This window comes from Nematolebias whitei, chromosome 12 (assembly GCF_014905685.2).
Source record: "Nematolebias whitei isolate Nwh7 chromosome 12, NemWhi1, whole genome shotgun sequence".
NCBI lineage: Eukaryota > Metazoa > Chordata > Actinopteri > Cyprinodontiformes > Rivulidae > Nematolebias > Nematolebias whitei.
Window position 1 is genome coordinate 42,995,034 of NC_056509.1, and position 23,247 is coordinate 43,018,280.

The 23,247-nt window shown below is 40.6% G+C and overlaps 1 protein-coding gene across 1 annotated transcript in view; it reads left to right on the forward strand.

Moving 5' to 3' along the window:
* Window positions 1-23,247, forward strand: part of map3k5 (mitogen-activated protein kinase kinase kinase 5) — a 107,801-nt gene that overhangs the window by 1,511 nt on the left and 83,043 nt on the right. The gene's annotated exons all lie outside the window — the stretch shown is intronic.

A 23,247-nucleotide genomic window follows, 5' to 3' on the forward strand; every position in this document is an offset into this window, starting at 1 on the left:
CAAACTACGACCAGTCGTTTTGAACACTCAAACTTCGATCAGTCGTTTTGAACAGTCGAACTACGACCAGTCTTTTTGAACACTCTACGACCAGTCGTTTTGAACACTCAAACTACGACCAGTCGTTCCTCAAACTACGACCAGTCATTTTGAACAGTCAAACTACGACCAGCCTTTTTGAACAGTCAAACTGGGGCCAGTCGTTTTGACCAGTCAAACTGCGACCAGTCATTTTGAACACTCAAACTTCGATCAGTCGTTTTGAACAGTCGAACTACGACCAGTCTTTTTGAACAGTCGAACTACGACCAGTCGTTCCTCAAACTACGACCAGTCATTTTGAACAGTCAAACTACGACCAGCCTTTTTGAACAGTCAAACTGCGACCAGTCGTTTTGAACAGTCAAACTGCGACCAGCCGTTTTGAACAGTCAAACTACGACCAGTCGTTTTGAACAGTCAAACTACGACCAGCCATTTTGAACAGTCAAACTACGACCAGCCATTTTGAACAGTCAAATTACGACCAGTCGTTTTGAACAGTCAAACTGCGACCAGTCGTTTTGAACACCTCAAACTACGACCAGTCGTTTTGAACACTCAAACTTCGACCCGTCGTTTTGAACAGTCAAACTACGACCAGTCGTTTTGAACAGTCAAACTGCGACCAGTCGTTTTGAACACTCAAACTTCGACCAGTCGTTTTGAACACCTCAAACTACGACCTCAAGCACACCAAACTACGACCTCTCCTTTTCAACGCTCTAACCTACATTCAATCCTTTTTTACAACCACTACTCCAGCCCATCCATTGAAATCACTCCAAACTACAGGCCACGGTCTGTGGAGCGTTTACTGAGCCTCACGTTGAGTTGTGATGACATCACGATGATGAAATCAGGACTCCCTCTGCTCCTCATCGTAAAGATTCACGTCAGTCAGAAGCAGTTTGTTGTGCCACATCTGTTCTTTAAAACTTTTACCGAGAGGCTCTTGTTGCTGAGGGCCTGACCCGACCCAGACCCAGCTGTGCAGGTCCTGGTTAGACCTGATCCCTCTGAGCATAGCTGAAACTCTTAGAGATGGAGGTGCGTTCTCCCCATCTCTCTGCTGTTCACCTCTGTTGTGTTGTTTTCCCCTGGAATCTGACAAATCACCTGTTCTTCTTCTTTCTTGCGGCGTTGGTCTGTAATTTGCTGTTTCTTTGTAGGAGACAAACAATCCACAGAAAGCGGATGTTTTGAAACGATGTTTTCATAAAAAGTCCGTGTTCGCAGCTCTGAGATATTCGGTATCAGGATTCCTGCAGCAGAGATAAGACGGCACACAACACATGCTCCTTGTTTTATTGTTGCAGGAGTGCTGAGTCAGCGTTGTTTTCCTGTTTCTCTTTCGTCTCTAGCATGTTTTCATATTCTTTCAGAAATTATTTCTTTAAGAACATTTTTTCCCTATTTTAACTGTTCATACATTAAATGGTTCAGCCGATTCAAGAACTCAGTGCTATGACTTGTAAAGGTATTTTTGTAACTATTGTACTTTTAAAAAAATTCAACTTTTTTCACATAAATTTTACTCTACAAAAATATACTGAACGCAAAAATAGGCAATTTTTTCAAAACCTCAGCATACTTGATCTATTTTTATCTTCTGGTTCTCCTCTGGACATTTTTTCACCAAGCTAAAAAGTTTAGCTAGCCTTTTAATTTTTAGCTTCTGACTAGCCCTTTGCTTCTTTTAGCTAGCAGTGTGCTAATATTAGCTAGTCTTGTTGTTGTTGCTTTTCTGTTTGTTTTCTATTTCAAGAATTCAACCAACAGTTTGCTGCTTTTACCTAAAGCTGCTGGTTTTAGCTAATGTTAGGATTTTTTTAGCTGCAGGTTTGCATCTTTTAGCTTGCATTTTGTTAATGTTGCCTAGTATTTTAATTTTAGCTCGTTTTGCAATATTTAGCTTTTAACTAATAATTTTGTACATTTAGCTTTTAGCTATCATTTTGTTTTTAATGATCTCTTACTTTTAACAAATATGTTGCTTCTATTGCTAGCTTTTTTATTACCTTTTACTTTTTTAGCTATTTTTTTATTATATTGGCTTTTAGTAAGCATTTTAATACTTTTGCCTTTTAACTAACATTGTTGCTACTTTTAGCTTTTAGCTAGCATTTTGATAATGTTAACCAGCGTAGTTAATTTTTAGCTTGTTTTTTTCCATTTTGAGCTTTGTATTAACATTTTACTACTTTTAGCTTTTGGCTAGAAGTTACTAGCCAGCATTGTAATTGTTACTTTTTTTTTTTTATAGTTTTTTTCTATTTTAAGCTTTTAACTAACAATTTGCTGCTTTTAGCTAATCTTTTGCTATTTTCAGCCAGAGCTTTGATTTTTTTCAAGCTAGCATTTTGTTAATGCTACCTCTGCTTATTTAACCTTTTTACTTGTTCAGCTATTTTTAGCTTTTGCTAATTTTAGCTTTTTTTCTAGCATTTTGTTTTTATGTTAGTGTTTGCTCTTTTATTTTTTATTTTTTATTTTTTTACCTTTAACTTGAAGCAAATGTGTTGCTTCTTTTTGCTATCTTTATTTTTTTTATCTGTTTTTTACTTTTAGCTAAACCACTTTCAACTTTTGGCTTTCAGCTAACAATTTTCTACGTCAGCTTTTAAAATAGCATTTAGCTATTTTTAGCTCTTGCGCTCTTAAAAACTCACTTTTACTGACTCAAATGGAGCGCTAAAACTTTATTTGTACAGTACTTTTATTTAGTGTTGTATTGAAGGATCATTGCCTTACTTTTATTACCTTCTCTTTTTTTACATGTTTAGTGATATTATTTTTATTTACATCCCTGTTTGCCATTTTTAGCACATTTTTAGCTCTTTGGTGCAGCCTTAATTAGCTATAAATCCAAACGTATATTGCCGTAATTAAAAAAATGGAAACATTAAAAGCCTTTCTTGTAAGAGCATCACATGAAGCCAGAGGTTTTCAGGCTTGTTCCTTCTTGTGCTCGGCTTGTACCAACTCTAGAAGTTCCCTGAATAAACTGTTCTGTCATTTTTCTGGGAACTCCAATTGGACGTTCTCGCAGCACAGCGTGGAAGCAGCAGAGGCATTTTCCCAGAAAAATGCTGTCGTGTTCAAATGCGCTTCTTCATATTCATTCCTACTGAAACGTGCAGCGGAGCATAAAAACCCAACAGAAGAACAATGAGTTGAGACGGCGAGCTGCTGATTTTGATGGATGTAGGTTCAGCAGGAGGGTGTTTCCAAACTGTCCCGACGTGCTTCTTCTTGTGTTCTCACAGTGTGTGTGTCACATAAACTTTATGTTCTAGTTTATACATTCAAACATTAAAATTTAGGGCTGAGAAAGGACATTACAGATATTTTCCCCTTTTTGGTTTTTAAAACAAAGTGACCATACAGTTAGTAATTTGGACTACACAATTTAGCTTTGATGGTTGGCTATCATATTACCATTATACCAGTCCAGCCATAACAGTCTCTGTCAAACCTCTACAACCAGCTGGAGGCTGAGATCGTGCATGCTGAGTCTGGTCCATTAGGTTATCTGGAGATAGATGTTGTCAACTGAACCTATGTTTCTTTCTGCAGTTATGTTTGAGGTGTTATTATCACCCACAGCCATGTCATTGTTTTTTCCCCTGTCTTATTAGTGAAATTTTTCATAAATCGCAGAATGGATTTTATGAAACTTTCAATTATTGGATTCAACTTTTGGAGGTGATCCAGTTCATCAAACACACAAAAAAAGGCATCAGCGCTGTCAGTGAGACAATGAGCTAAAATTTGTTGTGATAGTAGCTGAAGGGATCTACAACATCTAGTGATTTATTGTTTTTAAATAATACAGGCTTAATATTAAATGCTATATAAATGAACTGAATTGAATTTAAAAGTTTGGCGTGCAAGTAGATGAATTGTAAAGGATGCAAACTGGATTTTTGTGTTGTCCCCCATCATGGAGCGAAAAGGGGAACGTGGTGCCAAGTTCCCATTTGTGGCTACATCTAGGTGTTAAAAAAATCCCCATCAAAAATAGTTGCCAGGTCAAAATCCAAGATGGCCACCGTCATTTATAAGTAAAGTGACCACCCCCATCAAAGGAAACCAAGCCTTCTAGATTTTATATTGCTTAAGTGTACAGTTTCTTTAAATGACTGGGGTGGCCAAAGATGAATCTATGTTGTCTGAGGCCACCATTGGCCACCCCCTGGCTCCAACACTGCACCTGTTGGTGGTAAAATTGCTCCCTACACTCACCAGGATCCATCACTGTGCCGCCTCGGACAATCAAAAAAAAAACAGAACTACCTCTGGTCTTCTCCACGGTGGAGCTCCTACCCGCTTGAATATCTTGCACCAAAAACATTCAGGTTTACAATTCAAGTCCAGAAAAACACTCGTCTGGAAAACTACGTTCACGGTTCAGATCCGTCAGCGACGAGACATCGGCTTGTTATCGTCGCGTCTTTTTGCCGTGCACTATTTTTTGTTTATTTGCACACTTTTTGTTGTTGCTGCAACACGTGAAGCTCCGACCGCCTCTGCGTTACGCTCTACTTTGATCATTTTCTACTTTTTTCCTTTCGGCTGCTCCCTTCTTTAGTGAAAGAGCTGGCACAAATTTAGATGTAAAATCAAGTGAAAATATATTAAAAGTGTTAAAACTGCAGGCGTTATGAAGTACGAGGCTGGAATATTCTGTCCGATACAAATGACTTTTTTCATGGTATGTAATTATTACCAGCCATAACTGAATTTTCAAAAGATTATTTAAACCAATAAGTAATAGCTTCCTGATCTGTGAGCAACTTTTAAAACGTGTCCTCTTTGTTTAGCTTCTTCTTAAAACAGATTGCGGTCGTTTTTTTGGGGGGGATTTCCTCAAAATCACATGTGATCACTCAGGTTGCATCACCTGTTTTGGCAGCTTTAGATGTTCGGTCATAGTTTTGGAATGCTGCACTTTTTTTCCTCTCCTGCTGATGACTGTGTGACACACTGTAGAATAATTGTATCAGTGGCTTATACGGGCAAACAACAAGTCTCAAGTCACGACATGTTTCTTATACTCATGTTTCAACTTTGTAGAAATGTATTTAGAAAGCTTAGCGAAGAATCATTTGGACTCTGGTGTCCTTAAATATGGATAAAATATGTGATGCAGGTTGCACGGTCTCCATGTTGCTTTCTTTTGTGCAGAAAACTGTCTAATTGTCTAAACCGTATTTTCCGCCGTACACGTCGCATCAGTCCAAATATGTCTAATAAAGTAGAAAAATCCATAAATACGTTGCATCTATTATGCGTCACAGCTGACAACCAGGAAATGTGGGCCGGTGTTGTGCCATAAATCGATTGGCTGCCAAATGGCGGGAGCGTGCATGGGAGGACTTTAACAAGAACTTAACAATTGTTTGTTTGCGTGAAATTATAGTAAAGGTGTGTCTCAGTCTAACTTTTACTTAATAAAAGGACTTTAATGGTCAAATCAGCTGCATTTTCAAAACTGTTCACTGCCTCGGTGCTCCGGGAGCGTGCAGAGGGAGGAACTCATGAAGGAGGAGCGCTGCGCATTTCTTCGAAATTTAACAAGATAACCACCTAAAACAAATGTTTGCTCGACATCACAGTAAAGTTGTCTCAGTTGAACTTTTACTTAATAAACGCACTTCAGTGGTCAAATTAGCTGCATTTCACCGGGACGGCGCAGCGAAATGAAACTGGTTTGACGGTTGCTCCAGGCGAGCTGGACGAAGGTGGCAGCTCATGGCGAGCCAGTTGCGTCATTAATAGCCACTTTTACCTATTACATGACACAACGGCATGCCATACCACTCGAGTGCCATCGAGCGACTGAAAATGGTATTGTTCAATATTTTCAGTCAGAATGAATGAAAACGGTCGTATCTCAGCCAAAAATTGGATCATAAATATGGGAATAAATCCATAACTAAGTCGCTTCGGCATATAAGTCACATGGCATGTAAATTATGTAAAAAAACGCAACTTATAGGCCAAAAAATATGGTACGCTTCAATGCATTTTTTAAACTAGAGTCTAACAGTAAAGCTCATTTTGTATTTGATAAGTTATTTATGTTATCAGACGTGAGATTTAATCAACCCAATGCTAAATATTGAATAGCGCTGGGTTTTAAAACTTAAACTGTGCAGCATCACACCAGCAGCTCTCTGGGAAAGTCCTGTAGCTGCAGAGAGAGTAATTCTCCCACAGTGGGTGAGATCCTCCTGCAGCTTCTGTAAACGCTGCAGGACGTCGGCGGGCTGCTTCCTGTTGAGAGCGTCTCAAATCGCCGGTGGAAAAGTCCTCGCGCTCGGCTTCTCCACGGTGAAGATGTGCTGCTCTGAAATCCCATCGGCTGGCCCCTCCGCTAACTTGTTTATCCTCCCTCCTGTTTTCTCCGTGGGCTTGGCTGCATTTCAGAGGTCGGAGAGCACAAGGTCGGGAAGAATTTGCCCACGAGCCACTCGTAGGGATCTGGGAAAAAAGTGCCTCGGAGGGAGAGAGCGGCTGCAGACAGAGAGGCACAAGGATTTCACTCAGGCTGGCCATAAACTCACGAGCTGACAGTTGGCTCTTTATTCTCTGCTGCTGGGATAGTTAAATGGAAATACAATACGTCGTCAATAAAATGCTTCCTGACTACATTTATAAGGGTTTCTATGGATCAGGGCTGTATAGAAATGCTAAGAAAAGAGGCTTGTAATATAAAAAGAAACGGTTTAAAAGGCAGAACACCTGCTATGACGCATGCAAATTATACGCTAAACTGTGCAGCTCGATGGAGAATCGTGCGATGTGAATTATGGTTCTGGTGCGTTGCACAACATCGACTAAATTAGTACAAAACTGTGAGGGGACAAAATAGATATGAATGAATGAATAAGTCTTCTTTACTCTATAACTCTACAGCTTAGACGTTTACAGTAAAAACATCATTTAAAGTTTAAATGGGTCACAGAAAGTGAGTCTGTATACGTCTGTAGTGGCGTCTTTAATGGTTTTTATACAGCTGTAGTTTAAATTTACATTTTTCAATGGATTGTTCAGCTGACAGTTAAAAATTTTAAATATTTTGCGAACAAACTCTTCTTCCACCTTTTAGTTCTTGTTGGTTCTTAGGCAAGTTATGATTATACATCAAATCGTAAGAAGGTCTGTCACGATAAACAATAAATCAATTAATCGCATGCTAAATGAAAATTATCGACCTCGTTATAATTTACCGGCTTCATCGTTTCTTCGTGTCTCTCTCGTTCTACTGAAGACGCTGGATGACAAAAAGCTCAACTCTGGTCCTTCACTGACCCCTCCCTTTCTCTTTTTTCTCGTTAAAATCCATTTTAACCGTCCAAAATTGCGTTTTTGTATCGTTGAAAGCAGCTAAGCTGAGAAGCTAAGCTAACAAAAAATCTCCGTCTTGTCGAAGCTCCAAAATTCACGGTTGAAACCCGTGCCTTCATGTAAAAAGTTGTTTTTTTTCCTGCAAAAAAGAAGCTGAGAACTTGTTTACTGATTGTTTTTTATTTTTTATTAAAAGCTTTGTGTGACAAATGCTATGCTAAAGAGCCCAAACCACACCGAGCATCCGCCATTTTGAGCACCGAAAATAGGACAGAGAGACGGCCCGTGTCACGTCAAGGGGCCTCCCTCCCATTTTTCTTAAAGGGACACGCTGCTCACTCCCTCACTATCCATCCTTTGGTTCAAACAGTCTTATATAAGGTATTGCACTCAAAACAAATTAACCAACAGTTCTTCTTAAGTTTGACAATAATTACTAATTATTGTCAAATTTCAAACGATATTATCGTTTATCGCAATAATTTCTGAGACAATTAATCGTCCAGCAAAATGTGTTATTGTGACAGGCTTAATCATAAACATTTCTGTCTTGTTTCACCCCGTGTGCTGTTTTGGTTTTCACAAATGCTCCCAGAATGCACCCAAGCTTCTGTAGATTATTATATATTATTTAAAATGTTCTCTTCAAAACAGGAAGTTATGGCTCTTTATATTTTTATCGTCTTCTTCATAAAACACTGTAGAAATGTAAAGATTCACATGTGACTATCAAAGTCTTCTGCTCCTCTTGATTTAAAAAAAAAAAAAAAAGATTACATCACTTGTGCTTTCGCAACAATACAACGATAAATTTAAATATTGAACTTTACGCAGCACAGGCACCAAGCAAAGTTCATGTACAGGAATGCTGCTTACCGACAGTGAAGGTTCCTCTTTTGAAAAGTTGTTTGCAGCATCCTCGCTGCCAGAAGCGCCGCGAGCGCAACGTTTGGGACGCAAAAGCTGAAACGAGTCGTAAACTGCGAGACGCCATTGAGAAGTTAGAAGATGGAGATGCAGCAGCTTTCCGTAGCCAGCGATTTAGTTTTTTTTTTAAACGAGAATGCTTTTTAATGTTGTTTAACGTGCACAAGTTCTTCTAATAGTTGGTAAATCTACTTTTTTTTTTTTAAATTTAAACATTTATTTATTGCGTCACTGTGGTCTCGTATTCCTGAGGCTGCAGGTTCGAGCTCTGGTGGTGTCTGGACGGTCGTCTGGCGTAAAATAATTGTCAAATCTTTCGTGTTCACTAAAGGAGTGTCAGAAAACAAGAAGATATAAATATTTACATTTAGTTTAAAATGAATAATGCATATCGGCCCCCCCAAAAATAATTATTGATGTTGAATGTCAGGCAGTACTGTGGCTCAGTTGGTTGAGCTGTTGCCTCTCAGTGAGAAGGTCACCGGTTCAAATCCCGGCCTTTCTGGGTGGAGTTTGCATGTTCTCTCCGTGCATATTCCGGTTTCCTCCCACAGACCAAAAACATGCATGTTAGGCTGATTGGTAACTGTAAATTGTCCCTAGATATGAGTGAGAGACTTGTTTGTCTCTGTGTGTCCCTGTGATGGACTGGAGACCTGTCCAGGGTGATAGCTGGATATGGGCACCAGTGACCCCCCGCCACCCAAAATGGAAGAAGCGAGTAAAAGATAATAGATGGATGGACTGGTTCTCATATTTAAGTCTTTTTAACTCCTCTTTCTTTAAGTGCTGCGGAGGAAAGAAATAATCCGGTGATGAAGTTCTGAATCAAACGTCCCTCTCAGGACTGATCCGACTTCCTGTGAAGGGAGCGACGGCAGGAGTGGGACATCAGGTCCTTTAGAAACACCAGTGAGGAGACCTGACTCCGAGCCGGTTCAGGGTCTGAATAAGCCATGAACCTGACATCAGGAGGATTACTGCGTACTTTGATTTATGTGCGTGTAGCAGCTTCACATTCTGTTCACAAATCGCACCAAAGCATGTGATAATCCGACTGGAGCCCGGCTCCAGCGGAGGAGTGTTTGTCTTTCGTCTCCAAAGGAGCGTTTCTCTCACACGCTGCTTTTTTGTCTGATTCTGCTTTACTCACCGCAAAGGTCACAGCCTGAAGTGATGCAGAGCTGCACGGGAGGTGGAGGCCGAGAGAAAAATCGAGCTCAAAACACGAAACAAATGATAAAAATGTACAGAACAAAACGCTGCGACGGTGTTGACGCAGAGCTCTGATGCTTTAATTTCCTCCTTTGAATTAAACTCTTTAATGTTATTTTAATCAAATGCATCAAATTGTCTTTTAGATGTCCAGAACATCTAAATTATAATCTTTAGGTACATTAAAATGGGGTACAAATATAAAACTATGCACGCATTTTAATTAACTGTCTATCTCAGAGAGGTAAATGAACACAAGGAGGCAGCAGGTGTTTAAAATATGATGCTAACTTGTATAAAAAAGGCTAATGTGATTAGCGTGCTGCTTATCTTTGGAAATATGCACGCAAATCAAACAAATTATTCACGGTTCGACAAAGACGATGAAAAACTGTGAAAATACAAAGTTTTAATGCATCTTGTTTGTACAACAGGAATCTACGGTAACTCTAATGGGACAAACAGCGCCACACCCACCTTGATGACTCTTAGCATGGGTTAATACATTTTTGACGTTTATAGATTATAAACCATGATGTTAATTAATATTTAGTATGTAAAGACGAAGATTTCTCGTTTTATTATTTTATGATTTTGCCACATTTCGGGAATCTTCAACAAACTGAAACTAGGGCTGTACGATGTATTGAATAAACTCGATGTATTGCGATTTTTTTTCAATTTACGATGGTTAAAATAACTTTATCGCAACCATCAAGTATTATTAGACTTAAACTTTTTTCCTGGCTGCGCCGCCAACTTCACGCTTCCCCTCCGTCTCCCTCACTGAATACAAACACAGCCCCTCACGTGCTGCTTCGCACACGCTTACTAACGTCATGAAGGCGGCGCAGCTGAAGAGGATTATTATTTAATATATGCAAATAGTTTATTTTTTAGACATTTAGTAGAGTTAGTTGTTTAATAAATGTGCATGTGTGACAATTGGGACAAAGCTTTGACTCAGAAATATATTTTTGTCATTTATGGTAAGAAAAAATATTGAGCTATATATCGTATATCGCGATTAATCTTAAAAATATCGAGATATTAATTGGGTGGCAGGCACCTATCATTCTACACCTCGGAAGTGAGTCTACATTTCTATCTCCGTTAATTTGACCCAAACCACAATGTCTACCCCCACAAAAGTTCTATCGAAATGACCGGCTCGGCCCCATGATGTGTGCTATTACTTTTGTTGGCATTTGGAGTTACCATGGCGACGTAATTTGCGAACAAAGACTCAATATTTCACCAACTCCAGGAACTAGTTGGTGACTGCCCACTTATTATTCTACACCTGATAAGCGTATCTTTTTCAACTTTAATTTGGCCCGAAACACAACGTGGACCTCCACAAAAGTTATATCGAAACAACCGGCCCGGCTCCGAGATGTGTGCTATTACTTTTAGTGGCAATTGGAGTTACCTTGGCGACATATTTTGCTAACAAAGATGCCAAATTTCCCATAAGAAATGAATAGGAGAAAACTTTTCAATGAAACTGAGTAACGTATGGAGCCATTTTGGTTCAACATGCAAGGAAGGCAGTGCATAATGCAATGCATGGAAAGCACCTATTATTACCTATTATCACCTATTATTGTTATTAGTAATTAATAATAATAATTAACAGTAATTATTAATTTAAATAATTATAAATATTAATAATATTAATTATTAATGTAAATATTTATTATTAATAATAATTTAATAATAAATAGGCAGTCTCCGTCAAAGTTTCTCCAGGAACTTTCTAGTTTTGGTTCATATCGTCCAGCTCTATTTGAAACTGGATCAAATTGACGACTTAAACCCACAGGACCAGCTCTTTGTGTTAACAGTGTGATTGTTGTGGGTCGGTGCTCCTCCTTTCAATAATCTCGTGTGCATGTCTCGGGTGTGATCTGGTCAAATAGTCTTTATTTGCTCAGAAAGGTTCCTGATTTGGTGGTGGGGGTGTTTCCCCAGAAGGGTTCAAGTGGCAGAGTTGTTTAAATTCTTTAAATTCTTTCAAGAATTAGTAAAGACAATAAAATGTTCAGTGGTTTCTTTGAGCTGCAGCTTTAGTGAATATATTCTAAACTTCATCAAATACATTCAAACATTGAACGTGTTGGTGTGAATTCTGGCTGTCAGTGTAGCAAAGTCCATTTTTCTGTGATCTTCCTTTAATTTACCTGGTAAAGGGAACTCACTAATATTTCTTCAGAAAGTCCTCACACCGTCTGAGTGTTGGTCGGCAACAGTTTTTGTTTGTTTGTTTGTTTGTTTCCATGCAGCTCTGCGGGGTTTCCTTGTGTTCTTCAAACAGTTGATACTGAGAAACGGGCATGCACATCCAAAGTATGGTCTCTCTTGAGGTGTCTCTTGTAAATGAGCCCTCGAGGCTCAATGGGATTTACCCGTTTAAATAAAGGTTGAATGAGCAGATTTGTGCAGAATGATGTTTTTAGGACCCCGCCCCTCGCACCGTGATTGCCCGACATGGGCACCGGCGACCCCCGTGACCCAAAATGGAAGAAGTGGGTAAAAGATAATGGATGGATGATGTTTTTAGGACCAAATAATTTGTGGCTCGGTTCTTTTGGAGCTCTCCTCACAAAGTTTTTAGGTTTTCCAAACCATCAAGTGCCCGATGAGTCTGAAACTAAAGGCGATGTCTCCCGGGCTCCGACTGCCGAGGACTAGTTAACTCAGAATTGCCCCTGAATCCTAAATGTTTGTAACCAGCAAGTGCATCTAGCAGTTATCTAATTTGTATCTCGTATTCCTGGCTGAGTTTTTCAAAAAGTAATGTACACAACATAAAGCAACAAGAGCTTGAACGAGACAAAGCTGCAGTATCATCTCATGTATCTAATGCAATGTAAGAAAAATGCACGCATCCAATACACTCGCAAAGTCTAAACAAGCGGTACGCCAGTGTCCCCCGTCGCTGAGCGATTTGAGGAGTGATCGTTTGTGGTTTTCAAGGTTTGGTGCCAGATATTCAAATGTGTATGAGTTGCACTGTGTAGGAGAAGAGAGGTAGGGTTTTGTTTTCTTTCTTGCTCGTCTGAGGCGGCGCAAAGTGATGGATCCTGGCGAATGGAGGGAGCAACTTAACCATGACCAGGTGCAGTGGCGGAGCCAGGGGGTGGCCAATGGATTAATCTTCGGCCACCCCAACTATTTGATAAAACTATACTTTAAACGATACAGTAGTCCCTCATTTATCACTGGATCCGTACCCTGAAGCCCCGCGATAAGTGAAGAACCGCAAAGTAGGAATAGTTATCCAAGTAGTGGTAGTTTATTTTAGTGTGTGTGAACTTTCTTGCACATAGATGCAGCCACACGCCAAAATAGAAATGGGCACATTGCTTATTTTTCAACTTCTCCAGCTCACAGGACAGATGGAGTGTATTTCTAATTCCCCTCTTTGCTCCACGACGTGGGACAAAAAGCTGACTCAGTTAAAAGCTAAAATACTAAAAGTGGGTGCAAACCGTGAAGTGTTTCAGAGAAAATTTCCCACACAAATGTTTTGAACATGTTCTAAAGTCAAGGAAGCAAAGTGCGAGCCTCGTTAACTTACATGTTCAGAAGCACGTCAAACGTTTTAAGACATTTGGAAGACTCACCGGTGAAAACTATTGGAATACTACTTTAAATGTTCAGAAAATGGCAGAAATACTTTTTCCACATCTTTCAGGAGTGAACGTCTACATTTTGTGCCGGTCATTCTTCAATTGCAAATGTTTAAACGATGACTCTGAGTAGCTTTCGTCAACACTGGAGGTCAGCGGCAAACAGAACACTTGTTGTTGCGCGGGAACAATTAGTTTCTCTGCAACTCGATTAAAAATACTGAAGTTGTTGCAGATTTTCATCAGCCCTGAAGCTGTTTGATGCTTCACCACCAGTTTCTGCTCCGTGCAGCTATCCTCTGTTTAACGGTTAAAAAAACAAAACCGCATCCTTTCATGTGCAATAACCGTGTTTACATTGATTCAACCCGTTTTTGTCTTGCACCGAATTTCCCTGAAAATAAGCAGGAAGTGAATCAAGGCATGTCAGACGGACCTGAGCGGCACCGCAGGTTTTTTCCTGCGTGTTTGTCAGGCATGGGCAAATTCACATTCTGTTCTCAGCACTATCCCCCCCCACCCCCCCCCACCCCCTCCCGGGGCCTTGGCATTGCTAGAGGTTTTTGCAAAGTGGAGCAGGAGGGTAAAAGTCTGGCAGGAGAGCAGAGCAGCCTCGTTTCCTGCGTCATGTGTTTGGGTTTTTTCCGTTTTTATTCTGGGAAAAAAAACAAAGCTGTGTCTAAAAATAAGGACTGCATTAATGTTTCTGCTGGGCAGGACATTAAACTACAGAATACCCTTTGTGTTGCGTTTCCCAAAGGATCCTCTGGGATCTGCACACACACAGATCTGTTTTCACTCGTTTGTTTGCTAAAAGAAGAACTGTAGGTTTTCTTAAAACTCGTAGAAATTCAACCCCATGACCAAGTTTGTCTACTTTAAAACTCCCATTTATGGTTCACGTTTTTTTTTTTTCTTCCCATAATTCCCTGACTAGATGCATATCATGTGGCCCCTTTAATGCCAGAGATTTAACCTGATGCTGAGATGGGACGGAGTTTCAGCCGTTCGGGTCGAACCTCATCGATAATTTCCGTGACTTCACGCAACATCGTGAGACCTCGAGAGACGAGACGTCACCCTGAGAAAATGTTTAGGATGATTCTCAGCTACGACAACAACAAATTCAGCTCAACGTCTGTAAAACGGAGTTACAGACGTTTTTGTGTTGCTGGGTATGATTAGCTGTGGCGGCCATTTTGAGTCCAGTTGGCTCCATCAGTGCATCGGTTGCATGAACTGATGACTTACTGAGAGTTTCACTAAAATCTGGCAAGTGACTCATGAGATATTTTGCTAACAGACACATTTTTTGACTGAGTTCAAAACAGATCTCGCACAATCAATTTGTGCTCTTAAGTATGTGTTAGGGATGACTCGGCTACTACCACACTAAAATCTCGCTCAACGTTTGAAACAGTGGCTGAGTTCTGGACAGGTTTGTGTTTTTATATTAGTTGGTTGTGGCAGCCATCTTGACTCATGTTGGTTCTGAAAAATGATCAGTGTAAAACTGGCTTTTAATTATTTATTTATTTTTTAAATAAATTGGCTACTTTATTTTGCGCCATACACATCGCACCACCCTAAAAGTCGCATCAATCCAAGTATGTCTAATAAAGTGGAAAAATCCATAACTACGTCGCTTCGCCGTACACGTCGCTTCGCCGTACACGTCGCTTCGCCGTACACGTCGCTTCGCCGTACATGTCACATTTATTATGCGTCACCACTGACGCGTTTGTTACGAGTCACCTCTGACACATGGAAATGTGGGCCGGTGTTGTGCCAAAAATCGATTGGCTGCCATGGGATGCTGTCCATCACGGTGCACTAAGATTCATAACTGGCTGTAACTACCGTACCCACCACTGCACCCAGTACTCACTGGTTAACTGGTCACCATTAACTTCACGCAGACTCTCCCACTGGTACATTTTCATCTTTAAATCACTTCTTGGTCTGCTGCCTTCATACATCTCCTCCTACATGTCTCTGCGTGAGTGCAGCTACAGCGTGCGCTCTCAGGACATTATTATCTGCAGTGTTCCCTCAGTGCGGACTGAACTAGGCAAAAGGGCCTTCTCCTACTCCGCTCCTGTTTCCTGGAATATCTTACAAAAAGACCTGAAGCTCTCGACCTTGACCTCCCTACGTGGCTTCAAACATCTGTTAAGTTCCTGGCAAAAACCATCACAGACATGTTCCTGTTTTTAGCTTTCTACACCGTCTTATAATCCAGCTGTTTTTTTTTTTGTTGCTACTTTTTCCTTTTGACTTTTTGGTTCCCGTTTTATTTTAATTTGTAAAAAAAAAAACCCATTAAATTTGTGTGCCTCTTGTATGATTGTCTATTGTTGTTATCACTCTTTGTTAAATTCAGTTCTCTCTTGTAAATGAGTCCCCGTAGCTCAGTGGGATTAACCTGTCTAAATAAAGGTTGAATGAAAAATTGCTGCCGCGGGAGCGTGCATGGTAGGATTTTTAACAAAAATTTAACAAGATTAACACTTAAAAACAATTATTTGTTTGCTTGAAATTATAGTAAAGGTGTGTTTTAGTGTAACTTTTCCTTAATAAATGCACTTTGACAGTCAAATCAGCTGCATTTTCAAAAGCCGATACGTGGAAGCAGGAACGCGCGGAGGGAGGAACTCAGGAAAGAGGAACGCTGTGCATTTCTTCTAAATTTAACAAGATAACCACTTAAAAACAATTGTTTGCTCGACTTTAAAGCAAAGGTGTGTCTCAGTTGAACTTTTATTTAATAAATGCACTTCAATGGTCAAATCAGCTGCATTTCGCCGAAGCGGCGCAGCGAAATGAATTGCTCCAGGTGAGCAGGACGACGGTGTCAGGCTAGGACAAGCCGATTGTGTCATTAATAGCCACTTTTACCTATTACATGACACAATGGCATGCCATACTACTCAAGTGCCATCTAGCAGCTGAAAATGGTTCTGTTCAATACTTTCAGTCAGAATGAATGAAAACGGTCAGATCTCAGCCAAAAATTGCATCATAAATATGGGAATAATCCGTAAATGCGTCACTTCGGTGTATAAGTCACAGGGCATGCAAATTATGCAAAAAAACACGACTTATAGGCCAAAAAATATGGTAATTTTCGTCTATTTTATTGCCAGATGTTTTTTTTTTTAAAGAAAACTTCACTCCTTTTTTGTTGACTTCTTCAAAGCCACCTTTTAGTTTTTTTGTACTTTTAAGCAGAAATAAAGACGTGTAGTGATTTTTATTTGAAATGTAATGTTTACAGTAGAAGTCCAGCAGGTGTTAATTTAAACTCTGTGTTCTGAGGTGGGCGATCCGGTCCACGACGCGTGTCGTCAACCTGTCAGAACATGTAGAAGCACTCCAACCATCTGCTGCTGCTCTTTCTGGAAATCTGGCAAAGATGTGGAACATTCTGCTCCTTAAGTTTCCTTTTTTAGTTTGGAGATGCTTTACGAGTGTGGGAACCGATTTCCAGCGGAGTCTTTTTTTTTTTTTTTTGTTTTGTTCCAGCGGTTCTGGTTCTGTCTCTGTGTGGGCCGAGCTCCGGGGAAAAGCTGCACTCGAGCCTTGTTCACTCCCTCTCCATTAGCAATAAGGGAAAAATCTCACGCTGATGGCTTTGTGCACATCACTTCCAGTGGTTTCCTCTGCGAGTCGCCATGGTTACAACATGTTGTTATGTAATTGATTAGAACGAGGGCTGTATTTACCTTCTCCGCCACTCGTGCTAGAGTCAAACTGAGATCCTCCGGTAGAAAAACTACGGACAAGCTCCTCGAATGGACGATGTAAACACTGCAGGCGATGATGTAATTGAAAGAGCTTTTAGCAGCACTTTATGTCACATTTGTTATGAATTTAGAGAATTATTTGGCTGAGGTAACGGCCCACACCAAAATGTAAAATCTTTTTAACATCACCTGCAGCCGAAGGAAAAAGTAGGTAATGCTTTTGCACGTGTGTGTGTGGTAAAATATCTTATAAACCACTGGACGGATTTTATTGAAACTCTCAGAGTAACTGTTGGACCCACAATAAATTACTTGTTGGAGTTAGCCCAATTCAAAACGGTTGCTACATCGGTGTCGAACCAGGACTGTAGAGCTGGGTCTTCAGCCATGAGAACACAAACACATCGCTCTAGGTCTTGTATAAAATTGTGCATATTTATAAAGGTGGAACAGAACAACTATAACTACATCCCACGTTGCTGAGTGGTGGGGAATGGGAAATACTCTTCATCCATCCATCCATCCATCCATACTGTGAGCGGGGTGACTTGGAAAAATAAGTGAGGTATTGAATTCCATTTTGGTGTGTGGCTGCATCTAGAAAGGTCACCATCAAAAGTTGGGCTGCCAAATCAGAACCAGAATAAGCTGGATTATCACTGTACCGAGATACAGTGAGATTATGTTGGTCGTGTGAAAGATGGGCAGCGTGCACGTTGCTGCTGCTACAAACAAATACTAAACTTGTGCAACCAGAATTTACAACATACAAAACAAACCACACCTAGTTTTAGTTTAACCATTAAGCATACAATGTAATTGTGATTAAAAAAAAATGGAGGATTTACTCAGTTACCTTCTTACAGAACAGCATGTGGTACTTCCTGTTTATAACTGTTCTATTCAGCTGATCATGAGGTCGACCACTGACCTTTATCCATCGTTTACATTTGTCCAGACTTCATTTAGGATTTGGAAATGGAATAATTGCATTCCACCCTCTAAATGCTCAAAGTAACGCTGTCTGAGTTACACGTTCTCCACTGATGTTTAACAATTTCTTTTGATGATTTTTCACAAAATCCCTCTGACTGCAAAGCATTCGTAATGCGAAATCCCAACAATGTTGTCGGATGAAAAGGGGGTGGAGCTCCTGCAGGTAAGGAAGGGGTGTTTCACTTGGAGATAAATTGTGATCGCCGATTGGTCAGTTGCTGACGTGCCTACTGGACTGATTGACAGGTGGCGTTGAGGATCTGACTCGTGCAATAAAAATCATAGATTTTACTGGCCCGTTTAAAAGTGTCATCATTTATTCCATTTTTATTTCAAATGTATTAAATATTTTGGTGAATCTAAGATTTGAGAACTAAGTTTCCTTACAAAATCTTAATTATGTTTTTTTTTTTTTTTTTTCAGGGGCGCAGAGTTAAAATTTAGTGGTGTTTGAGCACCCCCAGAAAGAGGCTAAAATCACCACTGGATTGGGGTGGCACTTGGGGTGGCCGAGAATTAATCTGGGGTGGCCGAGCTCGCCGTTCCACCTGGTCTTTGATAAAATCGCTCCCTCAACTTGCCACTCTGCGCCGCCTGGAACAATAAAAAATAAAAAATGAACACAAAGTAATTTTTACCCACTTGAATATCTTGCACCAAAAACATTACGGTTCACTCATTCTCTGTTCAAAATCCAGAACGCTCATCTTGAAAACTACATTCACTATTCAAAACCCTTAGCGATGAGATGCATCAGTGCACCGCTTGTTTTATAAAATATTATCCCACTTTCTTTTTGCTGGATTGTCTTTTATTTGTCTGAAAGAAGAAGAAAAAAGATCGAGCTTCTTGTTGCAGGTTTAATCGTGTTTTACGTTCAGATCTCCTTCAGATGGAAAACTGAAGAGGCCGGCTGGCAGTGGAGAAGTGAGACGAGCTTATCTTTTATTTATCAGGCAACATGTTCTGTCTGGTCGCTGGCATCCTGTTTCACCTCGTCCGCATGAAGCACGTTAGCAGAGAAAACATTGCATGCGTTTGCTCGGGATTACAGAGGTCTGCAAGGAGATGAGACCAGTTTCTTTGGAGAAACCCAACATTTGAATGCCGTCAGTCACGGTCTTGATCTGATTGTGACGCCGTCATCTGTTTGCGTTACACTCCTAGAAGTTACAAAGAGATGTTAATCATTAGCATGCGTGGGTGAGGATTAATGCTTTGTGTGATCTGTCAGAAAGTTGCACTTATTTTCAGGCAGCAGACGTCCTGGTGCTGCTCGTTCAGAGAAAGCACGCTGTTCGTTGATATTCCACCGAGCCAGAGCCCAAAACTCCTTGTATCTGCTTCTCAGAGCACTCATGGAAATGGAAGCTATTTTTTTTAAAAGCTCACCAGAAAACCGAGGTTTGATGATGAGAAACTCGTCCTCCGAGGCCATTAATGAGCACCTGTTTAAATTATGCTCGATGGGTTCATGAAGCTGCGTGATGTCTTCATGTGATGTCTTGAATTGTGCTGCTCCAAGTCAAACTGCGAGCATCTGCGTGCTGCTTGGAGTATTTTGCTGTTGCGAATAAGCCTGTCACGATAACAAATTTTACTGGGCGATTAATTGTCTCAGAAATTATTGCGATAAACGATAAAATTGTTTGAAATTTGACAATAATTAGTCATTATTGTCAAATTTAAGAAGAAATAATTTTATTTTGAATGTAGTACCTTTTTTGACCACCAGATGACGGTATAAGACTGTTTGAACTGAAGGATGGATAGTGAGGGAGCGAGCAGCGTGTCTCTTTAAGAAAAATGGGAGGGAGGCCCCTTGACGTGACATGGGCTGTCTCCCCTTCCTGTTTTTCAGTTCTCAAAATGGCGAACGCTCAGTGTAGTCTGGGCACTTTAGCATTTTTCACTCAAAGCTTTTAATAAAAAAATATCAGTAAACAAGTTCTCGGCTTCTTTTTGCAGAAAAAAATAACTTTTTACACGAAGGCACGAGTTTCAACCGTGAATTTTGGAACTTCGACAAGACGGAGGTTTCCCCCCGATGTCTGCTTGTTAGCTTAGCTCATAGCTTCTCATCTTAGCTGCTTTTAATGATCCAAAAACATGATTTTAGATGGTTAAAACAGATTTTAAAAAGAAAGGGAGGGGTCAGTGAAGAACACCGGGGTTGAGCCTTTTGTCATCCAGTGTCTTCAGTAGAAAGAGAGAGACATGAAGAAATGATAAAGTCGATAAATGAAAATGATGTTGATATTAGTGCTTAGTGTATATTTAGTTGATGTTTTTCTTAGTTCAAATCTTAGATCTTATTACTGTTTTTCTTATACATTTTATTGTTTGCTGTAACTGGGACCCTGTGTACATAATTTCGCTCCACCACATGTACCACATGAGGTGCGAATGACAATAAATTGACTCTAGTTGTGAATCCATTTCCTTACCTTCTTCATAATTTGTCTACAATGTGATCTCCGCTTAGTCTGTTTGGTCTCCGTCGAGTTCTGAAATGTTTCTTTAGCCGTTTGCAGCTGCAGCTCTTTGCAGATAGTGTTCCGTGTGATAGAGCTTTATCTGTAGGAAAGAACATAAATAACAGATCAAAGCAAAAAGAGATTAAAACCATCCAAAAAGTTATTTCATGTGGGTGAATTGGAGCTATTTTCTCTCTGCTCAGGGAGTGAACGTCCAGAGAATCGTCTGAATCTTCCCCACAGCTGCACATTCACACACACACACACACACACGCGTACGTCTCACAGCTGAAGGGTTTGAGAAGTCAGATGCATGTTTTCATCTTCGATAACATCCCAGAGAGAAGTCGGGGAGGATCTTGCACAAGGAAGCGCATCATTCAAAGTCTTCCACTTTAAATAAAGCGCTTCGTGTTCGGCACGTTACAGATGACAAAGACTGTCTTGACAGGTTTTTGTTCCTTGGTAAAGAAGTTTGTAAATTATTTCTTGACCTCCTTGTGAAGCACTTTGGTCAGCACTCTTGTAAATAAATTGGGAAATGTTAAATAAAGCCTTAAAAAAAAGTGTAAAGCGCAACTTTATCAACATAATTTCCTGCCATATTCCAACATGAAGCCATTTGAGTATAATCTCTTGTTAACATGAAAGTCATCTGCATAGTCTTTGCATTGGGTCCTGATTAAGCGTTGCAGCTTCTCTTGACAAAGAACGGACAGTTTTTACAGCTTTGTACAAATTTAATCTGCAATTGACGGTGGTTTTAGGCAGTTCTTATGTCACGAGAAGTTAAAAACTTTAGCACAAACTCAACCACAAAGATTGAAACCGTTAGCTCTGTGAGGAATGTGAGGTTCAGTTAACCTCCTCGGGATGATGTAGATCTAACAACAGAGCAGCTGTGCAGTGCCGGACCGTGCATTGTACACACAGGCCCTCAGTGGTATCCTGCCTGAGTTTATCCACCTCTTAATGATGTCATTATGACACCATGGCTACAGAAACCATCAGTAATGCCCCTTTTCCTTGCAGAGCTGCTGCCTCTCAGCGAGCAGGTTCAAATCCCGGTCCAGGGGCCTTTCTGGGTGGAGTTTGCATGTTCTCTCCGTGCTTGCGTGGATTTTCTCCGGGTACTCCGGTTTCCTCCCACAGACTAAAAACATGCATGTTAGGCTGATTGGTAACTCTAAATTGTCCCTGGGTTAGAGAGAGTGGATGGTTGTTTGTCTCTATGTGTCCCTGTGATGGACTGGAGACCTGTCCAGGGTGTACTCCGCCCCTCGCACAGTGATTGTTGGACATGGGCACCGGCGACCCCCGTGACCCAGCAGTATCCAGCTTTGGTTTTGGCTTCTCAGGATCAAAATGCATTCAGGCGATCTTCAAAAAGAGAAATTGAATCCAGCTATCACCTGAGTTTACACGACCTGAAACAACAGAGTGCATTTTTAGTGGAGTAATATTTAACTTAAATGACCTTAAAATGACCCAGAGTTGCTCAGGAGACTCGGAAAACATCGACTCTCCGTGTGTTTGTTGACAGAATGAGGTGGGTGGTTGGAAACGTGACAAAAACCGGGCGGGGTTTTATCTCTGGGACTCTGAGCTCTTCTGTTATTTCAGGAGTACAGCCTTTGTGCCGATTTGTTTGTGTTATCAGCGGCTCCAAGCAATCTGACAAACACGGTTCACCATTCTGCTGTACGGCTGAAACTCTAGATCACAATCGTGCTCGTTCTAAGAGACGAGCAAGGCGTCATCTGCACCGTGTCAGGCTGTTTGGTTTGCAGTGGACGTGCTGTTCCAGACCATAAACCCTCCGCTCCATCAGCGGGGACCTGCTGGACAGAGAAGCACTTGACGATATTTACTCCTCTTGACTTCTTGATCCCGATCGTATAATTAAGTCCAGCTGGTATTAAACGTGTTTATTTTGCTAACAGATTAAAAATGGTGAGCCTACTCACCTTTGATATTTGTTTTAAGAAGAACCAGATACCAACACTTACTGACATGCACTATTTTCAAATGCTAAAGAAAAAACTACAGGACACTGACAAGATTTAAGAAGGGAATCTGATGTGAGGACAGTGGGAGAGCATGGATTGTGGTTTTAGTGGGAACTAAAAGGCCGTTGAAGGTAGAGAGGGCAGTTTGAAGAACTTGGGCTGTGCTGCTGTTCCCATCCTCTTCCTCGCCACTTCGTCCTCCATCAATGAGTTTTATTCTTGCAGGAAAGAAAAAGGCTTCTTTTCTTTTGGGAGTTAATAATTAGGTTTCAATCAGCTAGCCAGATGTTCCTAATGCTTCAGTTGAAAAGCTGAATAACCACTTGTTCTTCCTCATAATGGAAAAGTGGTACTTTACTGTTGCAGAACAGAGACTACAACCAACTGGTACTGGAGAGGTTTGAGAAATTTGTTTTGCAAGTTTCTTGATATGAATTTTGTCAAAGGGGTCTTGCTCTTCCTTCAGCTTTAATGCAGCCCGAACAGCAACGTGTCCCACCACAACCGTTACATCAAAACGACCGGCTCGGCACCGTGATGTGCAACATTACGTTTATTGGCATGTTGAGTTACCGTGGCGACGCGATTTGCAAACAATGACGTCATTTTTCTAATTGAAATACGCTGACGGAACTCTTCGCAGCCTCTAATCTGACACAGTGAGGTCACATGACCTAGAGTGGAGAGATCCCTGAAAAAAAAAACCACTCTGATTAACTTGTGGAGCCATTTTAGATCAAGATGGCTGCCACAGCTACCTGAGAAAACACAAAATTGACTACAACTCAGCCATTCTTTGAGATATTGAGCTGAAATTTGGTGTAGTTGTAGCAGAGAGTGAGTTGTT